General features: G+C 36.1%; 2 long non-coding RNA genes across 4 annotated transcripts; one reads left to right on the top strand and one right to left on the bottom strand.

Annotated features, from left to right (window-relative positions):
* Positions 1–824: 824 nt before the first annotated feature.
* Positions 825–3,866, top strand: LOC124383017. 2 transcript variants are annotated; one of them, XR_006925176.1, is made up of 6 exons: positions 825–1,092; positions 2,417–2,490; positions 3,092–3,163; positions 3,313–3,425; positions 3,587–3,643; positions 3,796–3,866. It is a non-coding gene; the product is annotated as an uncharacterized LOC124383017 (long non-coding RNA). The 2 variants fall into 2 exon arrangements; XR_006925177.1 differs by lacking the exon at positions 2,417–2,490.
* A 6,178-nt stretch (positions 3,867–10,044) lies between these two features.
* Positions 10,045–12,137, bottom strand: LOC124383027. Of its 2 annotated transcripts, XR_006925189.1 has the most exons (3): positions 11,399–11,540; positions 11,225–11,322; positions 10,045–10,827 (listed from the first exon to the last, which is right to left on the bottom strand). It is a non-coding gene; the product is annotated as an uncharacterized LOC124383027 (long non-coding RNA). The 2 variants fall into 2 exon arrangements; XR_006925190.1 differs by having other exon boundaries at positions 11,225–12,137.
* Between the last annotated feature and the right edge of the window lie 335 nt (positions 12,138–12,472).

Genomic DNA, 12,472 nt, shown 5'->3' with positions numbered 1-12,472 from the left:
GGCAGATGGATAGATTAAATAGATAGATATTAATCGAGAGGAAAGATGAGCAGGTATATAGGCATTCAGACAGAAAAACAAAAGACTTACATAAATAAGAAACACAAATAAAAGGATAATTAAAATAAACAAGTAGACAGAAATTTGTAAAAATAGTTTTATCAGCCACTGAGGGGATAAGAAACACATGCTTGTATGTCAGGATGGCCGAGCGTTCTAAGGCGCCAGGCTCAAGTTCTATACCTTCCAGGAAACTGAGTGTTCTGGTCTCCACGTGGAGGGGTGGGTTCAAATCCTGCTTCTCCCAGTGACTTTATTTTCATTAGAAATCAAAACAATAATGAAATGATTATTCCCCTTTGTATTTCAAACACAGACATAAAGAATAAACAAGTACATGGTTACCTATTAGTGGGAACGACAGGCAGAAAAACATGGCAGCATCAGTCGAGGATCTGGCAAAAAATGTAGCTGAGTTTTGGGAGACAAAAAGGTGTCACTAAAGGATCAAATAAACAAGTCCTTTATCAATCTTTATTTTTATCAGATAACAGACAAGTATATATACACACTGGATAAAACCCGAGCTTAAACTGTTCCTGGTTGGGTAAGAAAACATAGTAACCAGGGATGTGTGAACCCAGACAAACACTTTCTGTGTACCTTACATACTCACATCATAAAGATCCTATAGACACTGAACAGACAACATAGGAATGTGTTTAGAGAACCAGTGTGAGGCCGATCTTAATACTAACAGATATGAAAAAATATAAAAAATTTAGGAGGTTGGCGAACACTCGAGCGCCTTTGCAACCCTTGTCAGACTGTCCAAAGAACTTCAGCAACTAGCTCAAGAATGAGACCCCCATATTCTTCATTTGTTGCAGTTCTCAAATGCAATCGAGGGTAACATGTCTGCTTATAAAAAACCTTTTTACCCAGAAGAAAAAGCAGCACCAGCAACTCCCCATAACTGTGTTCATCACTCGGAAGAAGACACCAGACACTACGCCTTTAGCGACAACAGAAGTTATGGACGAGGGTGAAGATACTGCACCACCTGATGAAGAGCTGTAATGCTATTCTTGGGTATGCAGTACATTCATTTCATCACCTTCATCATCATTAGTACTGCACACTTAATTCATCATCATCTTCATCATTCAAGTTGTACCTTCACTGGTGAGTACCCATATAGAATTTTTATGTTAAAATGGTAAATTACGTAGGTTTAAGAATATTAAATGTTTAAAGCACAGAAAAGGTTCATAAGAGTGTCGATGTGGTTTATAAATTTTGTATACAGTACTGTATACATATTAGGTTGCCACTTCATGTTCTTTCGCCTATCCGGAGGTCTGGAACGTAACCCCCACGATAGGCGAGGGATTACTTTATATCCAAATCTTTAATTTACTAGAGAGGACCTTTGGCTGATCCTGAACAGTGAAATGCGGTAACTAAGTAAATAAAAATATAAAATAAACAAAAAAATAGAAAACGTAGCCGGAGCAGTCGTGACCGGCACCGTCTTGATGACATCGAGTAACGCTGTGCAGATCAACTGTGTATTTTATTTATTTATGTACAAAAATATACAATGTTATAAATATAATCTATAAAAAATATTTATAAAGAGATCACATTTTTAGGCTTTATGTGATGATGGATGAAGCTGATCTAAGGCACTTGGTGACAGCTGAGGGAACGCGCTTGAATGTGATCTTGTTCTGCTTCAGGATCAGTTACAAAACAAAGCCCAGGTGCTCGTAAGCTCTTAGTAAATGCTTCATAGAGAAAACATGAAAATTACAAGCATTTAAAAACATACAAAGTTTATTAAATACAACATGCTCTAAAATTAAAACACCCCCAAATACACAGGAACAAAAACAGTGGTATTAAAACAGGGTCTCCTCTGCATTGAATTGATGCTTTTTCTAAAACAACTCATATAAAGTTGGCAGGAAAATTCCTTTGGAGTTTTTAGTCGCTTAATTTACAAAAAAGTTCTATAGTTCTAAGTTCTATATTGATAATCTGGACCTTTTAACTGAAGATCAAAGCTTGGAATAGAAGAAACTAATAACACTAATAATAATAATAATAATAATAATAATAAGGTAAAGAAGAAGAAGAAGAAGAAGAAGAAGAAGAAGAAGAAAAAGAAATAGAAGAAGTGCATTAGTTAGAAACAGTTGAATTGTAACACACTGATCACATTGACAATTATCAGTCTCACACTGCCCTCTAGTGGCACTGTCTAAATTCTCATTCGGGCGCGGATGCGGGAAAAAAAAAAAAAAAAAAACACTGACGTCATTACCGGACCTTGTTGAGCGCAGGAAGCAACCACGTGACCACTGTGCAATTCATCACTCACTCTGGACGTTTTTGTTTATGTGTATCCTAGCAACTGTAGTAAACAAACCAGCGGCTAATAATCACTGGGTGAAAAGTTGTCATTTTGCTGCAGCGCGTGGAAAGGTAAAGTTCTCTCTTTTCTTCACTCTCATACTGAACATGTAATATAGTACATTTCATACTGTACATTTCAGTGTGTATCCCCTTTTCTGGATAATTTCTCTTGGCAAATTTTACAACATTGTCTGTTGTTCTTCTCAGAAAATTATTTTAAATACACCAAAAAATTCAAGAAAGGAAAAAATCCAATGTTATTTAAACTTTACAAGCAAAAAACGTTTAAGATATTTTATTTTATTTTTTGCGTTGTTTACATAAAACATTAATCAATACATAAAAATACACAAATAAATAAATACATTTAGGCGCGGATGAAAAGAAAAAAAACTACGTGCGCGGCATGCCTGGTGATGACGTCACTCAATACGCCGCTACATACTGTGTCCCGCCCCTTCTTATAGATGATTGGCTATAATTTTAAACAAAACCTGGGTTGATTGGTCAGACAGACAGACAGACAGACAGACAGACAGACAGACAGACAGACAGACAGATAGATAGATAGATAGATAGATAGATAGATAGATAGATAGATAGATAGATGTTTAGTGTTAGATTTCAGTAACTGTATTTAAAAGCTTTCATGTTTTTTGTATTGTTGCAGTAATAAACTAAAAATAAAAATGGATTCTGTTCCCCCATGTGGTGACGGCCCCCAGAACACTCCAGTGGAAAGGTGTGTGTTTGTGCGTGTGTGTTTGTGCATGTGTGTGTGTGTGTGTGTGTGTGTGTGAGCATACGTTGAGTACATGGGTATTACCTTTCTCACCGTCTCTCTCTCTCTCTCTCTCTCTCTCTCTCTCTCTCTCTCTCTCTCTCTCACAGGACACCCATAAGTGCAAACCCTGAAATGGGAGATGCTCCCAAAATTATTAAGTATTATGTGGATGCCATCATACCGAACAATTTTAGGGGACGTCAGCTGAATCCAGACCGAAGTAAGTTTCTTTTCAAAGCAGATGCTGTTACTGAACCACTGTGAACGAGTGTGTGAGTGATTGTGTGAACGAGTGTGTAAATGAACTTGTAATCATGAATCATTTCATCATGTTGGAATTCGTACATTTTTTCATGTTAAATGTGTTTTTTTCTTCCTTAGCAGTTAAAGTTATTAGTGTCAGGGTGATCCGAAACAGACGTTAGAGTCCAGACACGTGTAAGTATCTCCTCAAAGGAAATGCTGTTACAGACCCACACTGTAAACGAGTGTGTGAACGAGTGTGTTAAATCTCATTCAGCTACTATACATGCAATCGTGTGCTTCTTGTTCCTGCTGTTAAAGTGTGTGATCTTCTTGTTGTTTTTCAGATTCTGTGAATGATCACCTCCAAACCTTCACCACCACCTAAAGATATAAAATATCACAAAAATATAATTAATTGAATATATTTTATCATATTTAAAAACAAAAAAATAAAAAAAAAGTAAATAAACCCTGAGTCTCTGATTGTATTACTCCCCATTCTACTGGATCCACTGCAGGGAGTTTACTTGGTGGCACCTGAAACTTCAGATCCCAGGTGCTGCACAGGTTAAGACTCAGACACACACAGACACACAAACGAAGCCTCTTCTGCAGCTGGATCACAAAAACCCCTGCAAACAGTTCACTGAATCACTGTGGTCTGTTGAAACGAAGAGAAACTTGTCTGGCTCAGATGGTGTCCAGCATGTGTGGCGACGCCCTGGTGAGAAGAATCAAGAAAATTGTGTCTTGCCTACAATCAAGCATGGTGGTGGTAACATCATGGTCTGGTGTTGCATGAGTGCTGCTGGTACTGGGGAGCTGTTCTTCATTGAGGGAAACATGGAGTCCAACATGTACTGTGACACTTTGAAGGAGAAGATGATGCCCTCCTTCAGAAACTGGGCCGCAGTTTTCCAACATTAAAACAACCCAAAACACACCACCAGGATGACAACTGCCTTGCTGAGGAAGTGATGAAGTGGACAAGTATGTTTTCAGACCTGAACCTTATTGAGCACCTGTGAGGCATCCTAAAACGGAAAGTAGAGAAGCACCATGTGTCTAACATCCAGCAGCTCTGTGATGTCATTATGGAGGAGTGGAGGAGGATCCCTGCAACAACCTGTGCAGCTCTGGTGAATTCGATGCCCAGGAGGATTAAGTCTGTGTGAGATAACAATGGTGATCACACAGAATATTCACACTTTGGACACAGTTTGGACACGTTCAGTTAGGGGTGTACTTACTTTTGATACCAGATATTTTGACAGATTGAAGATTGAAGCCTTTTATACTTTTGAAGACGTTTGCGGAAGTATTTCTTCCCGTGATGCATAAATTAACCAGTTAAAATAAATATGAAGAATTAAAAGAAGTAAACATGAAAAATTACAGTATTGTGATCAAAATGATGCTTTAACACTACAATGTACAATATAATATATAATATAATCATATCAAATGAACTTTTTGTGTGTGTTACAATATATAATATAATGTATAATTTAATGTTACAGCATATTTGTTTTATATTCTGTCTCTCTGTTAAAATAAATCTACCATAAAAATTCTAGACTGTTCATTTCTTTGTAAGAGGGTAAATTTATAAAATGAGCAGGGGATTGAATAATTATTTCCCCCACTGTAGATATGAAGCTGTAGAAGTTGGAGAGCAGTTCTTACACTTACACTTTGTCCAACATCAAGTGTGCCAGATCACAAACATCATTTATTTCTAATTCCTTCACATTTATTTTAAAACTGTTTCATATTTGAGTGTTTACAGTTGAGACCATGCCCACATCCAGTTAATATTACAGATACAAATGTGTCTCTGACTGTCTTCTAAATTAAAGAGTGATAAATTAAAAAAACAGAAACGGTGTATCTTTATTCTCCACTAGAGGGCTGCGTCCCACACTTTGAGATCCAATGAGCTAGGCTAACTAGCGGCTAACTAATCTTAGCTTCAATAGGTTTCCTCCTCAGGTTATATATTCTACATTTAGTGAGCTTTAAATAGATTATGAATATCTTAATAACCTTAAATTGAATGGTAAATTTTGGTCATTTTTTGTCAAATATTCTAAGAAACTAGCTAACACAAAAACAGCGCTAGCAAACCCGGCTAGCATGAGGCTAATGATGATGTCTCCTACACTATTAGCCGAAAGATCCATTTCTGCTCACTGCAACATTTCTGGAAATATTATCTCTCATTTTGTTCTTTATTTTTTAGTAAAATTTAGACTAAATGGAGCTCTTTACTGATGTGGTGTGGAAAAGTCACGTGTCCCAATACATTTGGTCACACAGTGTAGATCAGACGCAGGATGTAGAATCACTGAAAGCATTTTAAATGGGATTCATTGGTCTGTTTTGTGTACATGCAGGATTCAGGAGCATTTTTATTTTTCATCATATTGATATTTAAAGTTAGTTTTGTATTAAAATAATATTTTTATAGTGTTTGTAATTTAATTGTCTGCGATTTATGTATCCAACTGGTCATGTGACCAGAGTGATGCTACAGAAAAGTTTCTATGACGTCATCATAAAAATTCTAGTATCTCCTTGACAACCATCAAACAAACACACAGACGCAATAAAAGCAGCAGCAGCGACATAAACATTATAACTATTCATCTACTACTGACTATTAGGTACCTGATAAGTAGCTTTGCTATATATATAGTTATTCTGAATATTTTTTAGACTGTTCTGTGCTTTTTATTAACTTTATTTTTGTACTGAGAAATGTAGAAATGTAAGATCTTTAAACCTGTATGTTTTACAATCTTTCAACATTTCAGAGTGGAAAGTGATTGTAGTTTATTTATACTGATGTTGATCTGTTTAAGACTGTAGGTTTGGTGTTTTTTCTCTTGTTTGTAACTGAGAGTTTGTTTTTGTTTTTTAGATAAAAATGAATTCGAGTATTTCAGCACTGTATGTTGGTGATCTGCACCATGAAGTGACAGAAAATAAGGTAGAGCCAAATAAAGAAAATGCCCCAGCAGTAGACACAGTTCCTGCTCTAGAAGAGCTTACAACTGTGGATGAGAATCCAGCTTCACCTCATGTTCCAGCTGTAAAACAGAGTCCAGCTCCACCTCATGTTCCAGCTGTAAAACAGAGTCCAGCTCCACCTCATGTTCCAGCTGTAGAACAGAGTCCAGCTCTACCTCATGTTCCAGCTGTAAAACAGAGTCCAGCTCCACCTCACGTTCCAGCTGTAGAACAGAGTCCAGCTCTACCTCATGTTCCAGCTGTGCAGGATGTATCCATGGCTGCAGCACCTCAGAAGCGTTTAACCATTTACATGTTGGAGTCTGCAGATTTTAAAATGCAGATCCAAATGGCACGTAAGTGTTACACTCACACACACACATGCACTTACACACACACACACACACACACACACACACACACACACACATACACAGCAGTTTTTAACACTCTCTCTCTCTCTCTCTCTCTCTCTCTCTCTGCAGATGATCACCTGTTGCCTCTGGTAGAGAAAATCCACCCAGCTGAAGCGGATAATATTTCATGGATGCTGATTGGGAGTCACAACAACTTTGAAATCATTAACATGATTTCAGATCCTGATCTTCTGCGAGCCAAAGTGAGCAAACACACACACACACACACACACACACACACACACACACATAGTAATATTATATTTAGGAATGATTTGTAATTAGTGGTTGTAGTAACGAGTGTATATTCTAATAATATTTCATGTGTTTTTTTTGTTGAACTGTTGATATTAAAATGATGATTTGATTTTGGTCATGTGGAAACAAAACCCCACCCACCAATTCCTCATTTACATCTATTCATAATCACACACATCACTCCTCTATTCACTCTTTATATGCATGTGACACACGTGTGATAGAAGTGTATATGTGTGTGTTTGTGTGCAGGTGGATGAAATAAACATGATCATAAAAGCTGGAGAAGCAAAGAAAAAGAGAAAGAACAAGAAGAGGAAGAAGAAGGGAACAATGTTATATTAATAATAGTAATAATAATGCTATTATAATTTTCCTATTATTGTTTCATTATAAATAATAATTTCATAATACAAATATGTTATTTAAATTGTATATTTTATTATTTTTAATGTGTATATGTATATATATATTTATTTGATTAATTATTTAAAATATTAATAAAGACAATCTACAATGTAAATACTTTCAAGTGTTTTGATTCGTGATTATTATACATTTTATAAGAACTTTAAGAGGAACTTATCAAGTGATACATGTGCATGAAAGAAGTTATATGAATTTTAAGGAATATTTTCCAAAAACCAGCAACAAATGAACATCACCGTATTAAAACTTAATTCATAAATATTTATAAATATCAAAGCTTTTATTTTATATTAGAAATTAAAAACAAAAATTTAATACAAACCAAAAGTCTGAAACTTTTTCGGAAACTGAAATAAAACATCAAAATATATCAAAACGAAATAAAAATAAAATTTATCAATATTTTTTAAACTACAATATCTCTTTTTCAGCCAGTGACATACAGTGCAGTATTATAGCCTGATTATTTTCATTTATTTCATAGAGATTTTATACAAATAGTTTGTAATTCTTATTTCTAATTTTATTCTGCATGTGTGGTTGTTTTCTCTATTTGTGCACCAGCTCTCATAACAGTTCCTACTGCTGTAACTGTATAATAAAGACATTTAAAACACTATAAATTTATAAACCATTAAATAAAAACATCCAGCTGCTTCAGCATCTCCATCATGAATTCCACTGATGCTTCATCTGCTTTAGAGCCACGTGAGCTCCATCCACCAGCACCACACTGTGTAGCTCACTGCCAAGAACCGTTTCATTTCACTAATTCTCCAGGGCAGACCTCCGAGTAGATGTCAGAGGGGTAGAATCAAATCTGCCCCTCCCAAGTGATGTTATTGGAGTAAACATGAATAAGCCTCTACCTTTCCCGAAACCAACCCCTCAATCCATTTTTAAAGGAAAGAACAGTATGTACAAATAAAATCCACCCTCCTATAAAATCTACAGCTTTAAACCCAGCTTGTAATCTCACTGATCTGAAGCATTGATTCACTTAAATCCTGTCCTCCCTCCATCCTCTATCATTGCTCCACTGATCCCTCCATCTTCTAACAGTGCAACACACTCCCTCCATCCTGCAGCAGAACCAGAGCAGAAGACCAGGTGAAGACACCAGTGAGGACACACGTGTAAGTAGCACACATTGCAGTAGGATGAGCAGAAGATCAGCTGAAGATCATTTATTTTCAGCAGATGGAGGACAGACACAGACACTGGAGCAGTCTGTTTAAGAATAGATTCATTTAGTGCAGATGGAAAAACACTGTCTAAAGCTGAGTCGCACTCATTTTGATTCTCATTAGTAAGTTTGTAGCATTTTTAATGTACTATTAGTGCAGTTGCAGCTAAATGTATAGCTACTACAAGATGAACAGGATTAGGACTGATGTAGGGCTTTTGTGTGTGTTTTCAGAAGAATCCAGACTCTGGTGAAGACTATGAGGTCTGTGCTGATGATCACTAAATTGACTGAAGATCACGTTCAAGTTCTTAGTGGTTTTGATGAGGAACATAATCAGGATGGACCCCACTCTGTTCAGAAAGAGTTTATAATTGTTTACATCATAAACATATACGTTAATACTTTCAACAAAAACAGTCCAATAAACATTAATCTTAAGAGAAAAACATTAACCTTAAGAGAAAATATATTTAGAGAGGAGTTTTAACCACACACAAATAAGGCCTAGATGTAGACACATGGTGGGATTTTTATCATAAGAAGAAACTGTTTAATAGAAATGTTTTTGTATTTAAAATTCAGTAACATGGAAGTGGTTCATTATAGAGAATATTGTATGCCCACAGATAAGGAACATCCCTGGACAAGAACCACCACTTGATTGGACCCTTGGAGGAGGACAAGCTTTAGACTGGTGAGGATGAGGTCTGAAGAAGCTCACAGAAAGGAAAGTGCACACAGAAAAGTTTGTGAGTAAACCAGTAAAGTTTTGAACTGTACTTCATTATATCCATTTTTTATATTTGTTCTCATGCACATAAGGTGTAAAGTGGATGGTGGTGTCTGAGTTTAAAACATCTTATTTATCTGGATTGTTATGTTTTTCCCAGTGGAAATCACTGATGTGAATGATGCTGGTTCAGATCTCACCTCAGGCACGTTTAAAATCACCTAATAATCTACACAAATACTGATGATGTGAATGTAAATAATGTGAATGAAAATGAATCACTTGTCATTCAGGTTAATTTATAACCTTCAGACATTTTTTGACATTTTTACTGGAAATTGCAATAAAGTTCATGAAATATATAAATTCATTTCTCAATGTATTTATTTAACTTTTAAACTTATTTTATCAAAAGTCTCTTTTTCATTATATAGGATACATGTTTTGCATGAATGCTTTATATTCTTAATAATAATAATAATAATAATAATAATAATAATAATAATAATGAAGATGATAATGGGTTCAGCAGGTTCACAGAATAAATCACGAGTCACTGTTCTATGAACAATAAAACATTTTATTTTTATTTACTGAAAATGCTACAAAAATGTAAAATGATGAAATATAATTGATGCAAACATACAAAGGTACAAATAATATTTTTAAATGATGTATATAATAGTAAGGGGTATTTAACAATAAATATAAACATGTACAATGATAAAAAGTGACTAAGTGGGTTTAAAACATCAACTAATAATAACAATAAATAATAATAGTAGTAAATCCACAAAAGTAGAATCATTACACAGCGACATAAACATTAGCAAACAATATTCATAAACAGTACAATAAATAAAATAATAATAATATAAATAAAATAATATCAAGTCTCTGAGTGGCTCAAAACACCAGGAAGAAATGGTTGAAGGAGCAGAACAGAAGAAACAGCAGGTCTGGATGCAGATGAATCACTGAATGAAGGAGATGAACTTTGACTACCAGGTAGTAAAGACACATATTGTATATTATAATTTAAACATAATAATGATGATGATGATGATGATGATGATGACATATAAAGCTCTTTTTAAAATTCCTGTTTTAAAGAACACAAATAATCTTCTATTCAATAAAAGACAATATGACTATAAAAGGCTTTGGGGACGTTCCAGAGATAATTGCGTGTGGAGTAAATACTGAAATATGAAAATAATGAATGAGCAGTGATAATGTAAGTGCAGGCTGTATAATGGTGGGGGTGGAGGTAGAGGGCGCTACAGCAGTAGGAGTGGAGTAAAGCAGGTGGAACACTTGCAGCAGGTGGAACACTTACGACCTGGTAAAAGAACAATAAAGAGTGTGGAAAACAGGTTTTATTCACCTTTTAGTCTTGGTATTTTTTACAGATCTAAATAAGAAGAAACATTGCAAAATCTAACATTCACACATTAATATGTTTAATCCACAATTATCTCTGTACACTAGTGAGAGTCTGAGGGCAGAAGTCAAGTGATATGAAGATCTATAAATATAACACACTTTAACATTAAAATTAGTAATAAAGGGTCTCATAACGGCAACATTTGAAGGCAATTTAAAAATATATAAATCTATTGTTATTTTTTTTTCTTGTTTGTCATGTTTTATATGAGTTACACAGGTCATAAATATAAACTGAGCTTAAAATATAGTTGTGCAGGTTCACAGTGACGTGACATGAAAGAGAGGATTACCTGAAAGTCTGAAATGAACACTTTAGGAGGGTGGAATCCACAAAGACGTTTCTGAAAAGTTTTGACTGGCCGTGGACCTGCATTGGACATTTCTCACTCTGTACAAATAAAGACCTTTAGGTTATGGGAACTGTGTTTAATCATCTTCTCTTATACATTTTTGTCAGCACAAACCTTATGAAGCAGATCAAACCATTTCTTCTGACGGGGAGCAGGTGTGTTTCCAGCTTCAGAGCCAAACCCCAGTGCTGACAAACCACCACAGATGAGACGTCCACTCATCATCCTCTACCGCCACAGGCAGACGTCCACTCATCATCCTCTACCGCCACAGACGAGACGTCCACTCATCGTCCTCTACCGCCACAGACGAGACGTCCACTCATCATCCTCTACCGCCACAGACGAGACGTCCACTCATCGTCCTCTACCGCCACAGACGAGACGTCCACTCATCGTCCTCTACCGCCGCAGACGAGACGTCCACTCATCGTCTCCTAAAGCCTTTTGAGACGTTTTAGACATGTCTGAGACATTTGAAACATGTTTTTGTTTCAAAAGATTTTTCTGAACCTTTTTGATCTTGTAGAAAGCACAAGATGAATCATGTTTCCTAAAGAGATAATGTGAGTTTTAATGTTCTTCCTCCTCGTCCCAGCAAAACAACTTTCACCTCCAGTAAACCAGATTATGTTTGTTTCCAACGTTTCTTCTATGCATGAAACACTTCTGTACATCGTTCACTTCACACAGTAAAGACTTAACAATAAATCACTATCACACACTGATGAAACGCTGTGAGCAGAAACTTCATTAGATTTCGACTAACGCCTTCACCACTCCGCCATCACAGCAGCAGTTCCTGTCCTTTGTAACCCTGAGCTTTTTAACAGGAGCAACATTCTGGCTAACAGCAGAACACACAAACACTTCTGTGTACCTTACATACACACATTGTAAAGATCCTATAGACCAGACATGGGCCACACACTGCCCGTTGGGTTTATTAATCCGGCCCACGAACGTGACCATCTTATGAGCCCTTCTGCAAAATTAGCTTATCAAAGAAAAGAAAAGTGGATAGTGAGCGCCGAGTGTTTAATACGGAGTGGACAACAAAATATATTTTCACTGAACGTTGTATGCCCAATATGCCAAGAAACTGTCGCGGTTTTCAACGAGTACAATATCAGCCGTCACCTTGCTATGAAGCAAGCCGACTACGCTAGCAAGCAGGCAAACTACAAT

The sequence above is a fragment of the Silurus meridionalis genome, chromosome 3, assembly GCF_014805685.1.
Source record: "Silurus meridionalis isolate SWU-2019-XX chromosome 3, ASM1480568v1, whole genome shotgun sequence".
Classification (NCBI taxonomy): Eukaryota; Metazoa; Chordata; class Actinopteri; order Siluriformes; family Siluridae; genus Silurus; species Silurus meridionalis.
Note: the sequence above shows the minus strand (reverse complement) of the source record. Positions and strands in the feature narration are given on the sequence as shown.